General features: G+C 37.1%; 1 long non-coding RNA gene across 3 annotated transcripts in view; it reads left to right on the forward strand.

Annotated features, from left to right (window-relative positions):
* Positions 1-608: 608 nt before the first annotated feature.
* Positions 609-22701, forward strand: part of LOC309504188 — a 28951-nt gene continuing 6858 nt past the window's right edge. The window contains exons 1-5 of one of the 3 annotated variants that reach the window (XR_014207994.1): positions 609-994; positions 2346-2471; positions 3274-3415; positions 15995-16071; positions 19841-20013. This is a non-coding gene — a long non-coding RNA (uncharacterized lncRNA). The remainder of the gene's footprint in view (positions 995-2345; positions 2472-3273; positions 3416-15994; positions 16072-19840; positions 20014-22701) is intronic. The other 2 variants (XR_014207995.1, XR_014207996.1) reach the window with 2 other exon arrangements.

Here is a 22701-nt window from a genome sequence, read left to right on the forward strand (position 1 = left end):
CTTGATTTTTTTTTATATATAGTGAAATATTACAATAGTTATATATATATATATATATATATATTTTTTTTTTTTTGTTATTAATAATAATAATAATAATAATTATTATTATTATATATTTCTTAAATTCTTGATTTTAAATTTTACAGTGAAATATTACAATAGTAATATTTTTTTATTTGGATTCATTTTTTGTTTATTATTATTATTATTATTATTATTAATTATAAGTCCAATAAACAAGCACAGCAAACCTTTTTTTTAATCACAATGTCTGTCTGAAAAATTGCAATTTAGTTTTTTTTTCCTCTCAAATTGTGCAGCTCTACCAGACAAATAAAAGGCAGAGAGCTTTATTCTGATTGGCTTAGAAATGAGGGGCGGCTCCCTGAAGCTTTGTTTTAGTGGGAAAAGGCTTAATTGTTGTGAATACAAAAATCTAAATGGCCAAAATAGGCTTCATTTCTGTTATGCGAGAATTTGTATTTCAATATTTGTTTCTTTTGCTTTTGTGCTTAAATGTGATCTGGAGATTTTTTCATGAGATCTTCCTGCTCATTTTCTATCTGTGTGTGTGTCTGCGATTTTGACCCGCCTCCATTTCCACCTTATTTTCCCTTTCAATTTGTATTCCTCCTCTCCACCTCCCTCCTCTTCTCTAATTCTCTCCTCTCTCCCCTCCCTCTATTTTTTCCACTTTATTACTTTCTTCGATTATCCACTCCTATCTTCCCCACTCAATACTTTCATTTCATGCTCCTCTCCTCTAATCTTTCACCCAATTTCTTCCTCGTTTGCTCTTGTCTTCCTGTTTTCTCAGTTTTAAGAGGATGTCCCATGCTTGCCTCACTCTGTCTGCCTCTCTTTCACAGTCTTCTCAGGTTGTCTCACCTCATTTGAACGTTTTCTCACCTCATATCAACGTTTTCTCATTCTGGGAGCAGCTCCAGTCAGTTGAAAGGTTCCTCAGCGTTTACCTCTACAGACTTTTCAGGTGAATTCATGGGTGAATCTCACAAAGAAATGTGTCGGTCATATTTCACACAGATATTGAAAGAATAAAATAAGAAACTAAATTAATAAAGTTTGATGGCAAATTTTGATGTTGGCTTGACAAAGCCTTGTCTGAAAGTTTGAAATTGAAAAAAAATTTCTCAGTCAATAAAATGTTATCAACATGTTCTAACACATTGCTAACATGTTTTAGCAAATTGCTAGCGTATTTTAAGACATTTTAACATGTGTTAGCAAGTTCTTAACTTGTTTTTGCATGTTACTAGCATGATTGAGCATGTTGTTAGCCTGTTTCTAGCATTATTTAACACATTGACAGCATGTTTTAGCATGTTGCAAGCATGATTTAACACTTTACTATCATGTTTCTCGCATGACTTAACATGTTTCTAACATGATTTAGTATTGTGCTTGCATGTTGCTAGCATGATTTAACATATTGTTAGCATGATTTAACACATTGTTAGCATGCTTCTACCACGATTTATCACATTGCTAATATGTTTAAGCATGCTTCTAGCATGATTTAACACGTTGCTTGCTTGATTCTCGCATGATTTAACACATTGTTAACATGTTTTAAGATGTTGCTAGCATGATTTAACACATTGGTAACATGTTGTAAGATGTTGCTAGCACGATTTGGCACATTGCTAGCATTTTCCCTGCATGATTTAACACATAACTAGTATGTTTTAGGATGTTGCTAGCATGATTTAGCACATTGCTGGCATGTTTCTAGCATTAATTACATTGCTACCACGTGTCGTAGCAAGTTGCTAACATGATTTAGCATGTTAACACGTTTTAAAATGTTGCTAGCATGATTTAACATTTTAGTAGCATTGTGTTAGCAGCACATAAGCCTACTTACATGTTTCAGCATGTTGATAGATTTTTTATTTTATTTTATTTTTTAATCTTTTTGATCATATAAATAAAGCCTTAGTGAGCATAATAGACTTCTTTAAAAAAAAAAAACTTCTGTCCGGTAATTTACGTCACAATAGAGAACAAAAGGTGCTCGCAATTTCTGTTTCATGCCAACTTTAACCGTTTTTGTAAGATCTTTTCATCCTCATCCATTTCTGTTGTACTGCAAACCACAGTTTCCCAGGGGAAAAACTGAGCCCAATCTACTGAACTGACCGGAAAATGCTTTTAACTTCGGATACCCTTTCACATGCCACTACATGCGCACTTAAGAAAAAAAAATGATGGCATAAACAATTGAAAACATGCTGTCTTGGCACAGCTAATACACTCTTTCACGCACATACACACACACACACTTGATCTGTTTTCTTCTGTGCTCTATCATTCTGTCATAGCATCCCTCCATCTCTGCAGGAGTGTATTTGCTGATGCCTGCAGACGTAATTTACTACGCCTCATTCCCACATGCCGGCTGACTCACAACTTACTCACCGCAAACTTACCTTCATAAACGCTTTCTTGTAAGTTTGTCTTATTGTGAGCCCACTGGATGCTCAGAAGTTGCTCTTTAATGACTCAGGAGACACAAGTTGTGTTTAATTGAAATATCAACTTAGTCTCCGATGTTTATTCTTAGGAAAATTATAGTAAATGTGTTATATAGGGTGAGTAGACTGCAAAAAAAGTCTTGTTTCTAGGACAAATATCTAAATATTCTTAAAACAAGATACATTTACTTGAGAAATTATTTAAGATATAAAATCTTATGCTTTAAGATATAAAATTTGATCATTTTATGATTTTTAGGATATTACCTTTCATGTAGTACACCCTACATGAAAGGTAATATCCTAAAAATCATAAAATTATAAAATATAGCTGTTTGTGAATGTAAAAGGTCTGCAAAGTTTCAAAAATCAAAGTGCATGATAAATGCAGTTATTTTCTTGCCTCCAAAAACAAAGAACCGATTCTGAACTGCCTGCAATGAGTGGTCCGTCATTCCAGTCTTACTTCCTGCTCAAACCTACGCAGGTTTTTAACAAATAATGCCAGGCTATGGTCTTCATTGGCTGCCCTCAAACGACGTCTACTTTGACCCTCAAACACTGTAATCGAAGCTGAGGCCTGGAAGAGTTTGGTTCATGTTGTCGACATGTCGAGAACTGGCTTTTTTCTGCTCTGCAAAAAAGCAAATTCTCTATGCATGGAGAGGCTTCTCACTGCAGAGCCTCTCTGGATGTAATTTGGGCATAATGGGTGGAGCTAGAAGGTCCAACCACACTATAAACCTACCCATAACTCTATCCCTCCATCCATTAGATCCACAGAGGTGGAGCTGGACTTGGTCAAGCTCAACCCATGACGTCCAGGGAGGTGGAGCTGGATGACATTCGACTCTTCAGTGAGCGCCACTTGTTTGCATGCACTTCCAAAGGATGAGGATTCTGCTTGTACTGATACGGTAAAACACACGCCATCATTACTGTTCTTATCACTGTGCATACATCTATGGTACAGTTATATGTGGTAATGGCTGTTTCATTTCCAACATATACTGTAAGCGGTAGACCAATCATAACAGGCTGGGCCATCTGAGTAATCAGAGCAGAGTAGATCAATCACAACAAACTGGGCCATCTGACCAATCAGAGCAGAGTATTAATCACAACAAACTGGGTCATCTGACCAATCAGAGCAGAGTATTAATCACGACAAACTGGGTCATCTGACCAATCAGAGCAGAGTAGATCAATCACAATAAACTGGGCCATCTGATCAATCATAGCTGAATGTAGGTTCTTCTCAGAAAGGAGAGGTTTTTAGAGAACGAATCCTTTATCAAGCCGTTCCAGACACTGTGAGAAAAGAGGTGATGCTGCAATGTATATTATGAGAAAATTAAAGTGTTTTTTTTACCTTGAATGCAAGGTATTTATTTTTTTATTTTTTTGCAATGTATAAAATTAATGTGGGTGTAGTGTAGCTCAAATTATTTGGTCTCGGTAGAATTTGATGAGAAATGTTTGGGTTCATATTGAGATCCAGCCATTCCGTGCACAGTTTGAGACTGTCTTGAGATCTCTTCTGAATCTAGAGAACAATCAAAGCAAAAGTCTATTTTTGCATTTAATTTGATCGTGGTCTAGGATAAACAATTGAGATATGAAAGAGATCTCATTTGTGATTGGATTTGTTTGTGCACTTTATCTCGTGTCTTTCTCTCACGCACATGCAAACAACTGGTACAGCTGCACAGATGGCTTTATCCATCAACCCAATATGATCACATAGCTTTGACAGACAGGCCACAGTTGACTGACACAGTTGACGGACACCTACATTAACCAATCAGACTCCCTGCCCCCCTTCCACTCCCTGTGCGTCCTGTACAGCCAGAGTTCTGTCACCTCCCTGGACTCAGCGGAGCTAATACATCATGTGGCGGTCCGTGTGGCTGTCCTGCATGCGTGAGTCGTAAATGTATAGATCAGGACGGGTGACAGTCTCACGGCCCTGCGGTAAAAACCTCACGGCATGATGGATGTGGACTCCAGAGGAAACCGCTATCAATCAAAAGCACAACAGGGAACAGCAGTTCTGCTTGACGTGGGTTTTTGTGCAACAAGACTCTAATTAGAGGATGAGATACAGGAGATATCAGATCACTTGCAGCCAAAAACTACTTTCTGGATCAGTAGTTCTGTCTTTTCTCGTTAAAATATTTACACTAGTTAAAAGTTTACACTACCGTTCAGTAGTCAGTAAAAGAAGTCTTAAGGCTGCATTTATATGATCAACAGCATCATTACTCCAGTCTTCAGTGTCACATGATCCTTCAGAAATCATTATTATATGCTGATTTGCTGCTCAAGAGAGATTTCTTGTTATTATTATCAATGATGAATGATGAATAGTTGTGCTGCCCAAATTTGTGGTGAAAAATTGTGGTGGTTTCATTTATGAATAGAAAGAGCAAAAGAACAGCATTTATTTTGAAATATATATATATATATATTTTTTTTTTGTAACATTATAAATGACTTTACTGTCACTTTTGATCAATTTAATGTGTTCTTGCTGAATAAAAGTATTAATTTAAGTCTTTCTTACCCCAAACATTTGAACAGTAATGTACTTGAGAAGCAAAATCGCATTAGATTGTTTTGCGTATCCCATTGGCAGTTTGTTTTAGTTTTGTTTTAATGATGAAATGTGTGATTTCTGAGCCACTGACATCAACAAACAGAACTGCATAAGTAATAATGACTGGTTTCTAACAAGTTTCTTCATATATATATATATATATATATATATATATATATATATATATATATATATATAAAATATAGTGTTTACGTTTTTCAGAGAAACCAACCTACCAATAGCTTATAGCAAACTAAAAAAATTTGTCCTAAGGTAACATTTACAGAAAAGAAACTGAAACTTCCATGTGTGCACAAACTTCAACGCGTACAAGCAGTCCTAGAGATTTTTGTTGTGCTTAAAATGGTCAAGTATCTAAGACAAATAAAAATACACCGTAAAATAAAAAAGTCCTTAAAATGTACAGCAACAAAACTGACAGCTGTTGCACAGTGTCATACACACATATAACAAAAACCATCATGGTAGCACACATGGCACTTAAATAAAGCAATATACATTCATTTACCAACAGAAGATATATATATAAAACCCAACTAATAAGAAAAAACTAATAAGAAATAATTATTTAAATAAAAAAACATCAAATGTGAAGTGTCAATTCTGGGAGTGTCACTTTGCTTTTTTACTCTAAATTGTAAGAACTTTATTTTCACTTCCAAAAACTGTTTTACTATTTTACTGTAAAATTACAATAAATATCCTGTTAGCTCTATTACAGTTTGTCACAGTATCAAGGGAACTTATACCATAAACCAATTAACAGGTTTTAACAATAGCCTTTTTACAGTCTTTTCCCATTAAATTTACGATAATGTTTATGCTAAACTAGTGGGCTAAGTGGGTAGTTGAAAAAAAAAACAGAACGAGAAACGTTTAATTTCACTCTGTAGTTTAAGTAATATAGGCTACTTTTATAACAATATAAAAGAGATTAAAAGTCATATTTACATTACATTTACATTTGCACTAGTACGCATTTCAGACTCTTCAGACAATAAAATCGCATTGAGATCCTATGCAAACGCGAATTAAAGGCCCGAAAAAAAACCTGACACTCTCTGTGGATGTCTGCTTACAACAAGAAAAAAGAAGTTTAAAAACAGAGATTGCAGAACACAGAAGTATTATATGGTAAATGAGCAGAAAACCCCTATTGCTGTTTACTTCAATCTATTGAAACACAAGTTGTCTTCATTATTCAGGAATTGAACAGGTAAAGATACTTAGAAGGGCTGGTGAGTCTGGAAACATTGAGTACCTTGTCTCCTAAAGGGCTTAACTTGTATTTTGATCTGAAACCATTTGTGTATTTAAAAAAAAAAAGTTTTAATTGGTTTACTGATTGCCCATGTCTTTTATCAGGTGTGAGTGTTTACTATGTGACTACAAAATCCCTTGATATTTGTTGTTCTTATTGCCTGACGAAGACTTTGTTCATATAAAACATTGCAATATAATAGTATTATGGGAGCAAATAAAGCAGTGTGCCTTTTTTTCATTGAACAAGAAAACAGAAAAATGAGACTTAAAAAATATGTCTTATCTGACGCAGTTTTGCTTCTTGTTTTAGGGGTGTTTTGATGTTTTACTAACCAGACAAAATACTGATTAAAGTGCCCCTATTATACTTTTTTTTTAAAGTTTCCTAATGTTGTTTTGGAGTCTCCTACAACAGTTTTACATACATCAGCGTTTAAAAAATTGTTTCATTTCCTCATAATATACATTTGCACATCACCACATTTTCAACGATTCTCAAATGACTCGTCAGATTAATCAATCTCTCTAAATCCCTCCTTTCCGCGAACTACTCTGCTCTGATTGGCCAGACGGCTCAGTCTGTTGTGATTGGTCTACCGCGTACAGCGCACTCGTCGAAACATTCCTACGCCGTAAACTAAACACAGTAACAAACAATGACATCGATTTTACCATATCAATCCGAGCGCGAGTCCGATGATGAAACTAGTCATTCAACCCGAACCTCAATCGCAAGGCACCTTGAGCAGGACGTTTCTCAGTGATACGCTACTTAGTTTGAGGTACATTATATGAGATGTTGCAACTGTAATTCTTCACCATCAGCATTATCAAGTGCATGTCCATCAACAAACTGATTATTTTACTTGTACTAATTTATTTACAGAGTATTTTTCTAATATATTGCGGTAAACACGTAGAAACTGTATCAATAACAGTGAATGTATGCAATACATTAGCCTAGCTCTAGCGTGAATGACTGATGTAACCTAAACGTTGGTAAAACAAATCTTGCGCCATGCTTAATCTTTCCTCAAAGTTGTGAGAACGACAGACAATCTGCATTAATAGACAGTTTTAGGTAATAGTGGCCCACAGCTGATTAGCAGAAGTATTTCAGTAAGACAGAAATAATGTGAGTTAGCCAGTTTGCAGGAGACCAACACAATATAAAACTCAAAACTAAGTATTTTGAACACTATCTTTCAAGAGCAAACGGTTTGCGAATCCTGCATTGAACTCCGAGATTTGAGAAGTCGTCATCAGTAAAATAAAGGGAACATAGCAAAAGTTTAGGATTATACTGCTGGTATCGTAAAGAGGAATTTTAACCACTGATTCTTCACATGCTCGTCACATGCTGGCTTTACCTTCACATTGTAGAGCACAGCTTCTTCTCGACATGAGGTTGAAGTTTTCCCTGGTGTCTGCGCGCAATATGCTAATGTTTCGTCTTGACGTCACAACGAAACGGCTTATGACTCGTTTGAAAAACGATTAATTTCATTGACTCAGAGTCGACTCTTACTTTTGAAAGACAATAACTTTATATACGGTGCACTTTCAGATTGAAAACTTTGCAGGATGTTTTCATTCACTTAGAGCTGTTACACACTACATGAAAGTTCATTTTCATAAATCCATAATAGGGACCAACAGAGATGGAGCTGTGATATGCTGCCTATGTGTGTTTATGTCCACTGTACAGCGCCAGCCATATGTCAGCATTCTGTGGTCACATCTGTCGAAGGGGGCACTCACAGATTGGGAGTGTGTGAATGTGTGTGCATAGAGAGAAAGAGAAAAAGAGAGAGAGAGAGAGAGAGATTCCCGAGCCCTATACGCCTGCCATATCTCATATTCATGTCTCTTTCTGTCACCTGTTCATTTGTATGGCTGTGACAGATCTCATTATGGCTTTGGCACCGCTTCAGCCCGTCTTGCCAGTGCAGCATTCTGGGAGGGAATTTTCAATGTGTGCACTTGTTCTGCATCGCGTGTGCACTCACACGCCCGCCCGCATCGCCAATTACTGCCGTTGTCCGCTGTTACAAACATGACAGAAACAATAGCATTAATTATGTACACCGATAGCGCAGTTTGAGCATGTTGACGCCGTCAGTTGCCGGGAGTGTTTTAATTGTCGATTAGCTAACTAGGGACTAATTAGCGGGAAAATATATTAGTACCATCTGTCTTGCGAATGTCAGGAATATTGTCATGCTGCAAGACAATGATTAGTAACAGTGTACATTTGATCTGCAGGCTGCTACACCTCAGGTTAGGGTTAATATCAGTGACAAGGTTAACCTGGTGACAGAGCATTGATGTGAGTTTAATGTCATTAACTAAACACTTCAAACTAGATGACCATGGGTAGAAAGATTTTAGGGTTAGGGTCAGACTTAGGGACTTTAGCAATTTTCTTGTTTAAATAATCTTCTGTCCAGATTTGAGGGGTAATGGTTTTGTTGATCAAAAATATTTATGCCCATTTATGCCAAAACGTTTTATGTATTTATTTTGGCTTGTTTACCATGTGTTTGTATCTCACATCGGGTCCCGGCGGGTCAAAATGAGGGGTATATATAAACGCATGAAACATGCCAAAATTAATACATACATGTATATTATATATATATATATATATATATATATATATATATATATATATATATATATATATATATATATATATATATATATATATATATATATATATATACAGTGGGGAGAACAAGTATTTGATACACTGCCGATTTTGCAAGTTTTCCCACTTACAAAGCATGTAGAAGTCTGTAATTTTTATCATAGGTACTCCTCAACTGTGAGAGACGGAATCTAAAACAAAAATCCATAAAATCACATTTTATGATTTTTAAGTAATTAATTTGCATTTTATTGCATGACATAAGTATTTGATCACCTACCAACCAGTAAGAATTCCGGCTCTCACAGACCTGTTCGTTTTTCTTTATATATACAGTATATATATATATTTTTCTTTATTTAATTTTTTTATACAAAGTTCTAGCATGAAACTCTAGATGGTGCAGGCTAATAGGTCCTTTACTCACCTGTTCATAATCACACCGTTATCTATAGGGCACAGCTGATTGGTTCATGCCGTATCAGTAGCCAATGAGCTCGCTGCTCAACCTTCAAATACTTATTTAGCTTTTGCCTTAGCAGTGCAGCGCGCTTTCAGAAACCCTCCACCTTCCCCAGCTCCACCTGTTTCATGAATGTATTGGCAGTAGCAAGTCCCGTACTTGCTCTGCTGCAGCAGCAGCAACAGCTTAGCAAATCTATCCCACCAAGACCAAACATACAACAGTGTCATATTCATTACCATGCCAATCACTCCGAGAGCTGTCATGACATAAATATATAAATGATTATTATTATGTATAATAAGGTAATTATTTTAACCCAGTCCCCAAAAATCCACTGGGTTCACTGGGATTATTTTATATTTAACACACTTTACAGACTTATGTAAGGTAGATCAGTACATCAATTGAATGAAAAGAAGTATTGCTCTTGTTTGGTGTATTTAAATATATAGTTAGGACCAATTATCCTCCAAGTACTAAAAGAATCATTAATGGAATCATTAAGGAACCGTAATAGCTCAGTGGATTCAGAGTCAGAATCATTAAATTCCTCAAGATCCCATCCTTTAATGGTATGTCTGTTAAAAATAATTTCTGACTCGCTTTTTGGGAAATGTTGTGAAGTGCAGCGTCTGGAAATGTGTGTTAAGGTAATGGCTGTTAACGCAGTGTTCTGCATTGTGAAGAGCGCATTTGATAACGTCAGACGGATAATGTATGAAGTGTCAGGGAAGATGATTTGCTCTCTTCTCATCCCTCCGCGCTGCATATGGCCGTTATTGATTAAGATTAAACCCTCATCCTTTCTGCTTATTAAAATATTGATCAGGGAGCAGAGAGCAGCCAACGGGGGAGTCCAAAATGGAACTGTGTGTGAGTGTGTTTGAGAGAGTGAGGATTTGCGTATACTCTTTTTGTCAGATCTTTTTTGTTGTTGTTGTTGTTGTTGGACAATAAAATGATACAATGACACTTATTAAAATGGTGTTATTAATTGTACAGTGAAAGCCAAACAGATGGGAATGACAATGATAAACAACACTGTGTGTGTGTGTGTGTGTGTGTGTGTGTGTGTGTGTGTGTGTGTGTGTGTGTGTGTGTGTGTGTGTGTGTGTGTGTGTGTGTGTGTGTGTGTGTGTGTGTGTGTGTGTGTGTGTGTGTGTGTGTGTGTGTGTGTGTGTGTGTGTGTGTGTGTGTGTGTGTATATCTTGAGACAAGTTAAAGTGTGTTGGTGTGAGAATGTGTGAGTGTGTAAATAAATGTGTCATTGTGGGTCTGTGTTTAATCTATGTGGACAAATCAGTACCATAGTATTACCACAGGTTTTCAGAGAAAGTACCATGACAATGCCGTGATTTGCAGAATCATCATAATTCTAGTTTTTTTTTTTGTTTTGTTTTTTTTGTTATGGTACCATATGTTGCCTTAGTAATACCAGGTTTTTAAAAATGTTCCATGGTTATTCCATGGTATTTTCATGATATTTCATGAAAAAGTATAAAAAATATACCATGGTGTATTTCAGTGTACTATGGTAATACCTCTGATACCAGTAATATTGCATATTTTTGGGATATAGTACAATTGTTACCCGGCATAGCCAATTTATCTGAAAGAGATGAATACTCTTACTCAGTAAGGTTGCATTAAATTGATCAAAAGTGACAGTAAAGACATTTATAATGTTATAAAAGATTTCTATTTCAAATAAATGCTGTTCTTTTGAGCTTGCTTTTCATCACAAAGTCCTGAAAAAGATATATGACAGTTTCCACAAAAATATTGAGCAGCACATTTGTTTTCAACATTGATAATAATAAGAAATGTTTCTTAAACACCAAATCAGGATCATGTGACACTGAAGACTGGAGTAACAATGCTGAAAATTCAGCTTTACATTAATAAATTACATTTAAAATGACTTTTTACTGTATTTTTGATCAAATAAATGTAGCCTTGGTAAGCACAAGAGACTTCTTTAAAAGCATTTTTAATCATGACAACTCTCTGAATAATTTTAGCATGTTATTGAATATGTAAGGGTTAATGCCCGACGAGGTGTCCATTATCAGGTATTAATGGACGACGGCGAGGCGTGAACCGTCCGACGCGCAGCGGAGGACGGTTGCCTCCGCCGAAGTCCATTAATACCTGACAATGGACACCTCGAAGGGCATTAACCCGCTTATACCATGGTCACTTACGAAAGAAAGAAATATTTAATCAATTAATAATACTTTAATGTGTTTTAGAGTAAAAATCGTCAGGGTTTTTATTTAAGTCGAGCGCACTATTTAATATCTCCCGTATACAGGCGTTGCCAAGCAACGTGGCCACAGCGACCCGACCGCAGCAGTTGATCAGTGAGTTTGAGCCAGCGCAATCATTTAGAACTGTCATGCAGTTCCTAGGTGTACATTATCACTTTTTAATGGACACCCTGCAGCCAATCAGAATCGAGTATTCACCCAGACCATGGTATAAGGCAATGTTAATGTATTTTTCTGTGCTAATAAATGCACAGACACATTGCTGTGAGCATGTAAGGTATATATATATATCCTATATGTTTGAATGGTAGTATACTGTACCTTGGAGTACCATATAAATACCATGGTACTTGAATATGGAAATGGGTTAATAGCCTAGTGGTCAGTGCACTGATATTCATTGTTTTTCTGACACACTGAGGTTCTAATATTTATCAAATTGATGCTGTTTAAGCTCCATCCACACACAGAATAGAATAAGCATACTTTAAGCCGATACATCAAAATCTCTCATCATTGGGGTGGGGGAACGGATTTCGACAGCTGAACTATTTGCCGTTGGATTCTGTTCCCCCTATGTTTCTTACACAATGAGGTTCTAATATTTATCACATTGCAGCAAATTACAAGCCTCAATAACCTAGTTGTCAGTGCCCTAATATTATAATTTTTTTAGCTTTGGGCGACCCGAGTTCAAGTCCCGGGTCGTCGAACTTTCTTAAAGGAGAAGTTCACTTTTGAAAAAACTTTTGCTGATAATTTACTCACCCCCATGTCATCCAAGATGTCCATGTCTTTCTTTCTTCAGTCGAAAAGAAATTAAGGTTTTTGATGAAAACATTCCAGGATTTTTCCACATATTATGGATTCCATTGGGACCCAAACGGTTCAAGGTCCAAATGACAGTTTCATTGCCGCTTCAAAGGGCTTTAAACGATACCAGACGATGAATAAGGGTCTTATCTAGCGAAACGATCGGTCATTTCAAAAATAAAATAAAAAGTTGACGTTTTATAAGCACAAATGTTCGCCTTGCTCTGTTCTGTGATGCGCGTTCGTGACGTCACGTAATACGCAATTACGTTGAAAAGGTCAAGTTTGATGTGTTTACAAATGTGCGGAAGGAGGACCATATAAACATTTTCAAATGTATTTGTGTCAGTTTATCGTTTAAAATGCCCATTTCGTGTGCGCATCCTGAGTGTTTTAATATTAAAAAGCCAAAAAGAACATTTTCTTCAATTTTTCAAGCGTGACCTTTTCAACGTAATTGCGTATTACGTGACGTCACGAACGCGCATCACAGAACAGAGCAAGCCGAACATTTGTGCTTATAAAACGTCAACTTTTTATTTTATTTTTGAAATGACCGATCGTTTCGCTAGATAAGACCCTTATTCATCGTCTGGTATCGTTTAAAGCCCTTTGAAGCGGCAATGAAACTGTCATTTGGACCTTGAACCGTTTGGGTCCCAATGGAATCCATAATATGTGAAAAAATCCTGGAAAGTTTTCATCAAAAACCTTAATTTCTTTTCGACTGAAGAAAGAAAGACATGGACATCTTGGATGACATGGGGGTGAGTAAATTATCAGCAAAAGTTTTTTTAAAAGTGAACTTCTCCTTTAATACTATACTTTCCTATCATAATAAAAGACAAAAAAAATTCTTTAAACTGATGCAAGTTAAGCTCCGTCCACACACAAAATAGAATCAGCATTTTTTAAGCCATTACATCAACACTTCTCATAATGGGAGTGGGGAACGGATTCCGACAGCTGTTTTTTTTGCCGTCGGATTCTGTTCCCCCCATATTTCTGACACACTGAGGTTCTATTTATCAAATTGATGCTGTTTAAGCTCCATCGACACACAGAATAGAATAAGCATACTTTAAGCCGATACATCAACATCTCTCATCATTGGGGTGGGGGAACGGATTTCGACAGCTGAACTATTTGCCGTCGGATTCTGTTCCCCCTATGTTTCTTACACAATGAGGTTCTAATATTTATCAAATTGCAGCAAATTTCTAGCCTCACTGTACCAAGGTACCACCAGTGTGTGTGTGTGTGTGTGTGTGTGTGTGTGTGTGTGTGTGTGTGTGGTCAGTAGGAACAAAAGCAGCTATTGTTTTATGACCTGTGAGACCTCAGGTCCTCCTCAATAGTCCTCTAGAGACCCCACTCCCTATTTATCCCTGTGGACCCTCTTTATCTCTCTCTCTCTGTCTCTCCACCCCCCACCACCCCCCACCCCACACACACAAACATTCTCATGTTAACCTTTATCTTACACACAGCCCTACACTCTACACACTCTTACACACACACAAACTCTTTCACAGCGGGACGTTGGTCAAAATATGTCTTTGCAGAACAAAACACAAATGCACAAACTATACTTTCTTTCTCCTCTCTATTCATCCTTATCGACCACACAGCATCTCTCTCTCTCTCTCTCTCTCAGTCTCCGTCTTATATTCTCCAGACATACCCAGAATGCAACAGCTCTTCTCTGCTGGATGACAGCATTGAAGGGATTTCAGAGGGTGAAACAGTGAAAATGTTGCATCTACACCAACACACTAGCTTTCATTTGCACTTGTGTACCTCTGGTGATGTCATCAGCGATGTCAGCATTCGGTCGTGTTACTCCCACTGGGAGGTGTGTGTGGGGTAGAGGCGTTTTGTGATTGTGGGTGTATATGTATGAGATATCTGTGGTTTCAGAGATATGTTTTTGTGCGTGATAGGGACATTTTTATTTATTTGTGTATGCATTGTTTGTATTCGTGCGATAGGGATGTTTTGTTTATGTGAGGTTGAGCGTGTTAGTTTAGTGTGCTTGCTTGTGTGCTTTCCAGGTAGGGAGGTTTGTGAAGTGCTTTGTGTTGTGCTGTACTTCCCTACAAAATATCAATGTTATTGATATTAATATTAATGATTATTAATATCAGTGATCATTATTAAAAAGTCTTGGGGACATCCTAATTTTGAAAAACAATGAATAAGGGTCAAGTCACCTTTATAGTTCTGTATACAATACAGATTGTTTCAAAGCAGCTTTACAGAGATAACAGGAAAATAATGTATTTCAGCTGTTGTTCAGCTCAAGTCAGTTCAGTATTGATTCTGTTCTGTTGTAAAGATCCTCAATTATTAAATGAATTCATTTCATCTATAAAGCAGCTCTGCAAAAAAAAGAAAAGAAAAAGCTATCATCGTCTAGCTCAGTTCAGTTCTCATTCAACAGTGTTAGTACTGTCAGATCAATAATATTGTTGAATATTAAATAAAGCAAATACAATATATTACATATAGACCTACACTACCGTTCAAAAATTTGGATCAGTAATATATATATATATATATTTTTTTAAAGAAATTATTCAGAAAGGAAGCATTAAATTGATCAAAAGTGAAGTAAAAGTAAAGGCATTTATAATGTTACAAACATTTCTATTTCAAATAAATGCTGTTCTTTTGAACTTTCTATTCATCAAAAAATCCGAAAAAAAAAATTCCACAAAAATTCAACATTGACAAAAACATTGATAATATTAAGAAATGTTTCTTCAGCAGCAAATCTACATATTACAATGATTTCTGAAGGATCATGTGACACTTGAGGTAGGGTTTATATACAAATAAAGGAATCTAAGTAAATGTGTGTTTGCCTGTGTATTTGTTTTACGATAGGGAGATGTTTTTGTGTGTGTGTGTGTGTGTGTGTGTGTGTGTGTGTGTGTGTGTGTGTGTGTGTGTGTGTGTGTGTGTGTGTGTGTGTGTGTGTGTGTGAGAGAGCGAGAGGTTGGAGGATGTTTTTATTAGCGTGTGTGTGTGCAGTAAGGAGGTGTTTTGTGCTCAGACAGGTGTGTAATAGGTGGATGAAAGCATCATGTTACACACATTTTTACACACGATCACTGCTAGAGAGAGAGAGAGAGAGAGAGAAGGGATGCGTAACACATTGAGGAGGGAGGAGCAGATGCGCTGATAGAGAGATGCTCTTAGTAGAATTGTTATTTCAGATTGATGTGTTGAATAAATAAAGTACTTCATCCTTTCCTCTCTCGCTCATTCCATCCAGTCGATGAGTGGTATCAATCTCTCCCCCAGCGTAATGAAATACCCTCTCCCATCATTTCACACACACATACACACACGTCTCTTTTGGTTCAAGCTCAATCTGAATATGGCCTGTCTAAATATTTTGTCCCACAGAGATATGATATGAAGATGTCTGTCCTCAGGAGCAAGAGAGAGAGAGAGCATCAAGAAGGGAGGAGTAATGATGCTCGGTGAGTGATAAAAAGAGACTCAACATTCCCCCTGAGGACCACACACACATTGACTTTTACTATCTAACACAAAAATTTACACAAAAACATTGTCACAACCCTCACAGCAATAACAGTTAAATCCTCACTTGCATACACGAACACACATATACACACACACTCTTTAGGTTATAGTTGTTGTGGAGATGATGAGGGATGATGTTATTGAGCGATTGGTGTAGACGGGGGCAAACAGCAGCAGCAGCGAACCGGAAGTAAAAATCCCATTTCATCTTCTTCACAGAGAAATTGATTTTTGTGATAACACATAAACCTTTCCAGACAGACTTACCATGAACTCTGAGGATATTTATTAATATATCTATGTAGAAGCCACATCAGTGTAATCTGAACATCATACATACATAAATCCTACATGCCTATAATCCTAAAGGGAGACCAACCAATCAGAGACGTTGTTGTTACTGTGGCAAATGAGCTCAGCAGTGGACTTTTGCTCCCATGCAAGTTTGTGAATGACAGTATATATTTGTATATATTGTAATATTTTCCGATAAAAGTCTTTGCTCTGTTATTCATTTTTAGCTGTTAGGCCTTTTATTTACAGGTGTGTGCCTTTCCAAATCATGTTCATTCAGTTGAATTAGTCACAAATTAGAACTCCAATCAAAGTGTAGAAACATCTCAAAGATGATCCAGCGAAATTGATCCTGAGCTACTGTATATTTCAAGTGTATTTTGCTTTGTCATTATGGTGTAGATTGATATGAAAAAAACATAATTTAATGTAGTTTGACATAAGGCTGTACGGAGCCCCTGAGGGGACCTTTGCAAAAATAATAATACGGACTTTCGCGTGCGCAAGAGAAACTATTGCATGCGCACAAGAAAGTTCTGGTTTGGTTATAGTGTCATTACTACAAATGTGGGAAATGGGATGAGATGAGAGTGTGCTTGGAGCATGCCTCCAGAGATTTGTGACCACTTCATTAAGTTTTGTTTTATAGAAAACCTTTCTTTAAAGTGAATTTCATTTTGTATAAATTGTATCTTAATTTTAATACATTTTTCATCAACCAATTGCCTGGATTTAATAAATAAGAAGCAAATATATAGCAGACAATATAATTATGGAGGCGCCGGCGCGCCGCGGTCACTTGCATTGCACATGAACTGGAGCGCATCTCATCATAAATTAACCGAAACTCAGTGTATGCCTCACATACATGAGAAATCAGCTGAAGAAAGCTTGAAATGTCTTTAAACGAAACAATTCAAAACGAAAAGAAATAGGCTACTCTCTGATTATGTAATCCATGATGTGGGACCTGATATTCATTTATGAGATATTCATGCTTTTTTTTTCTTACAGTAAAGCACAGTCCACAAACAATCTCAAATGCAAACTCCCTATAATAAGACAAATCTCTGGAGGCATGCTCCAAGCACACTCTCATCTCATCCCTTTTCCCACATTTGTAGTAATGACACTATAACCAAACCGAAAATTGTAACGCGTGAGCACGCAAAACTTTCTCGTGCACGCGAAAGTCCGTATTATTATTTTTTTTTGCAAAGGTCCCCTCAGGGGCTCCGTAAGGCTGCAACATAACAATAGGTGAAAAAATTGAAGGGGTGACAATATTTTTGCAAGGCACTATACATATATATATTTATATACAGTCAAACCCAAAATTATTCAGACACCATATATAATTTTTGATATTATTTTACAAGTGGGTGCAGTGGGTTCATTTATGTTAGGATAGCAAGGTGTCTAAAATTTTGGTTTGACTGTATAGTGCGTGTATAATAATTTATTCACTTATGAAAGGCGTTAAGTCTTGTTGTTTAATTTCCTAGATTTTCCCAAATACTTTTATGTCTTAAATGAAAGTTTGTAATGTTGTGATTCATCTCAGAGCTAGTTGGTTTTGTTCAAGGCTTAGAAATATTGATGATTTTTTTTTAAATGCTTATGGAAAAAATTATGTGGCTGTCCCTGTAGCTATCCTTGAGGAGATCTGTCACATCTGTTGTTTTTAATATAAACTGATGCTCAGTTCAGCTAGATCAGCGCTTCTCAACTGGCTTTGCATGAGATTCAGGTTTAAAATTGGACAAGGTTGAGAACCACTGATAATTAGACGCATATATAATTAATTTAAAAATCATCTTTTCCATTTATTTGTTTTACAGTTAAATAAAATGTAAATGTATATTTGTGAGATATATATATATATATAAATATATATATACTGTATATTATGTAATATATAATATATAATTCCTCTAGAATAAAAATTTTTTCTGGCTAACTTCAAAACTTATGGTCATAGAATGGCTTTTCTGAGGTAAATGTAACATTACGTGGCATATTGTTTAAGCCGTTTTATTGACATCTTTCTGCGGTTGAAACACTGAGTAATTACTTAAGACATGATGAGGATTTCGGTAAGTACGCTATCTTTCAACATGCCCTCTGATTCATGTTCATTTCATGCTGTAACTAGTAGTAAAGCGGAAGAGATAAGTTCACGTCTGAACTGAGGTGCTACAGCGAACTGTCACTCCACATTAAACAGCGGCAAAATGGTATATTGTTTGAGTTTCGTGATAAAATGAACAGATTTCAAAAGCTGAGACTTTGTTTTATATCAATAGTAACAAAGCACAAAGCTTTTCTGTCCAAATTTTGTTCATTCATTAACTGAAAACAGCATAGACTAAAAGTAAAAGATCGAGGGATTTAAGAATCGATGATTCATCAAAATGAGAATCGATTCAAAGCAAGAAATTTCGATTTTTAACCCAGCATGATCTTGCATAGTTTTATTCATGGTATGTCATGGTTTGTCTAATCTGACAATTAGCTTTTGTCAAATGACAGATCAATTTGCACCAAAAAAATATTGTTTGGACACATTGACAACAAAAGTTATGATAACTGTTTTTTAAATGTTGATAAGTGCATTGATTTTGCTGTCCTAAATGTGCACGATTTTAAAGTTCATTTTATTATTATATACTTTCAACTTTTTATTTATGTGAAACTAACCTGAAACCCATTTTTAGTCCCCCCTTTTTTTTTTGTGAAGCCCTAGTGATCTTATCAGATTTTTCTATTGTTCTTAGGATGTTTTCAAAAATTTCATCCCCACAGGGAAAACAAAACCACACACATATACAGCATTGCGGGATCCTGGCATCATTAATTTCTCTCATTAAGGCTCATTGTATCTAATGAGAGTCTTGGTGTCAACGTCCCTGCTGTGTTAGAATGGCCCTCTGCAGACACTTACCATATCACAACAAACCTCTCGTTCATAATCGCATAAATGTCACCGGCATAAACAGAAACAGACTGAAGTTCGTCTTCAGACAGGGAGAGAGCTTGTCAGACGTTGCAGGATTGATGTTGACAATGAGCGATTGTCCAGTATCTGCCACCTGCCTGGAGCTCTGAACCTAATTCACGTCTGCGTGAGTCTTTATTTCCCTTCGTGTCACCCTCTAATGAGACTGCTAATGACCAACACCTGTCTGACAGTCCGCTCTGATCCCAGATCAGTTTCTTTCGCTCTGGGTCTAATCCCATCATCAATTAAAAGTCTCCACTGGTGGATCTCAGATCAGTACATGCTATTTTTCTCGTTCGATTGCAGCATGAGCTCAGGTTTGCGTTCCAGCTGATTAAACTCTCTTTCAAACGCGTGAGAATGTGCTTTAATGGAAATGGTTTGGAATAAAAGGTGGTGTTTTGTTGCAGACAGTTGTGCTGTGGTTTGGCGTGGAGTTCACAGCGTTGACGGAGGCCCAGGGGAAGCACTCTATTCACAGTGAAACGAGATGGACGCTGTTGTGCTGGATGAGGGAACAGCAGGAGGAATGAACTGTGTGAACGTTTGCCAGGCCAAAGTTTAGAATGAGTATGAGCGTTGGGTGAGTATCAATGTGTTTTAGTTCTGTAACTGTGTCCGAAACTTGAAAAACACTGCCTCGTTAGTGGTAGGAATGCAACAAGACGTCCAATTACATTGTTTGCTCAACATCCTATCTCTTAAGATTCCTGCATCTGGTCGGATTTTGATGTTTGTCTATAATATCCCACAATCCTCTCTGTGTGGTTTGGCATTTGGTTGAAAGAATAAAAATGGCGTCTGATGAAGCAGTTAAAAGGAGTACATTTATTTATCATTTTTAATAACTTAAGACTCCATTTATACTGAGAAACTTGGTTTACTTGGTTATGATTAAAGTTCACCTGAATTTGTTTAGACATGACATAATGGTGCCTTGGAACCCAGTCTAAAAACCAACTTCCTAAAAGGAATATGTTCAGAAAGGAATATTAGTATACTGCCTATACGTGTGTGTGTGTGTGTGTGTGTGTGTGTGTGTGTGTGTGTGTGTGTGTGTGTGTATATACACACACACACACACAGTGGGGAGAACAAGTATTTGATACACTGCCGATTTTGCAGGTTTCCCACTTACAAAGCATGTAGAAGTCTGTAATTTTTATCATAGCTACTCTTCAACTGTGAGTGACAGAATCTAAAACAAAAATCCAGAAAATCACATTTTATGATATTTAAGTAATTAATTTGCATTTTATTGCATGACATAAGTATTTGATACATCAGAAAAGCAGAACTTAATATTTGGTACAGAAACCTTTGTTTGCAATTAAAGAGATCATATGTTTCCTGTAGTTCTTGACCAGGTTTGCACACACTGCAGGGATTTTGGCCCACTCCTCCATACAGACCTTCTCCAGATCCTTCAGGTTTCGGGGCTGTCGCTGGGCAATACGGACTTTCAGCTCCCTCCAAAGATTTTTTATTGGGTTCAGGTCTGGAGACTGGCTAGGCCACTCCAGGACCTTGAGATGCTTCTTACGGAGCCACTCCTTAGTTGCCCTGGCTGTGTGTTTCGGGTTGTTGTCATGCTGGAAGACCCAGCCATGACCATTCTTCAATGCTCTTACTGAGGGAAGGAGGTTGTTGGACAAGATCTCGCGATACATGGCCCCATCCATCCTCCCCTCAATACGGTGCAGTCGTCCTGTCCCCTTTGCAGAAAAGCATCCCCAAAGAATGATGGTTCCACCTCCATGCTTCACGGTTGGGATGGTGTTCTTGGGGTTGTACTCATCCTTCTTCCTCCAAACACGGTGAGTGGAGTTTAGACCAAAAAGCTCTATTTATGTCTCATCAGACCACATTACCTTCTCCCATTCCTCCTCTGGATCATCCAAATGGTCATTGGCAAACTTCAGACGGGCCTGGACATGCGCTGGCTTGAGCAGGGGGACCTGGCGTGCGCTGCAGGATTTTAATCCATGACGGCGTAGTGTGTTACTAATGGTTTTCTTTGAGACTGTGGTCCCAGCTCTCTTCAGGTCATTGACCAGGTCCTGCCGTGTAGTCCTGGGCTGATCCCTCACCTTCCTCATGATCATTGATGCCCCACGAGGTGAGATCTTGCATGGTGCCCCAGACCGAGGGAGATTGACCGTCATCTTGAACTTCTTCCATTTTCTAATAATTGCGCCAACAGTTGTTGCCTTTTCACCAAGCTGCTTGCCTATTGTCCTGTAGCCCATCCCAGCCTTGTGCAGGTCTACAATTTTATCCCTGATGTCCTTACACAGCTCTCTGGTCAGGCCATTGTGGAGAGGTTGGAGTCTGTTTGATTGAGTGTGTGGACAGGTGTCTTTATTACAGGTAATGAGTTCAAACAGGTGCAGTTAATACAGGTAATGAGTGGAGAACAGGAGGGCTTCTTAAAGAAAAACTAACAGGTCTGTGAGAGCCGGAATTCTTACTGGTTGGTAGGTGATCAAATACTTATGTCATGCAATAAAATGCAAATTAATTATTTAAAAATCACACAATGTGATTTTCTGGATTTTTGTTTTAGACCTCTACATGCTTTGTAAGTAGGAAAACCTGCAAAATCTGCAGTGTATCAAATACTTGTTCTCCCCACTGTATATATATATATTATACACACACACACAGTTGTAATCAAAATGATTCAACCCCTATTGCATATCAGGTTTATTGATAAAAAGACTTTCAGCTGTTTTCAATGAACAAATCAAATAAAAAGTAGCTCAACACAACAAATATTTCAAGTGGTTTCCTCAAATTCAACTGAAAATGCAACTTTTAATGACTTCTGCAGACTCAAAATTATTTATCTGAAAAATTATTCAACTGAATAGAATCTTTCACAACAGCACAAATCTGCAAAACAGGTGTTGTCTCAAGCACACCTGATGCAACTAATCAAGGGCTTCATAAGTCAAAAGAATGGTCTAAAAAGTTAAGAGAACATATACACCATTGCAAATCAGGTTTATTGGCAAATTTACATACTTTCAGCTTTTTGCAATGAACAAATCAAACAAAAGTAATTGAAATAGCTCAACACAACAAATGTTTCAAGTGGTTTCCCCAAATTCAACTGAAAATGCAACTTTTAATGACTTGTGCAGTCTCAAAATTATTCAACCCCTTCATAGCAAGCATCTTTAGTACTTAGTAGAACACCCCTTTGCTGTTATGACCTGCTGTAAATGAGATGTATAAGCAGACACCAGCTTTTGGCAGCGTTTCTGAG

This window comes from Leuciscus leuciscus (assembly GCF_965113295.1).
Source record: "Leuciscus leuciscus genome assembly, chromosome: 8".
Classification (NCBI taxonomy): Eukaryota; Metazoa; Chordata; class Actinopteri; order Cypriniformes; family Leuciscidae; genus Leuciscus; species Leuciscus leuciscus.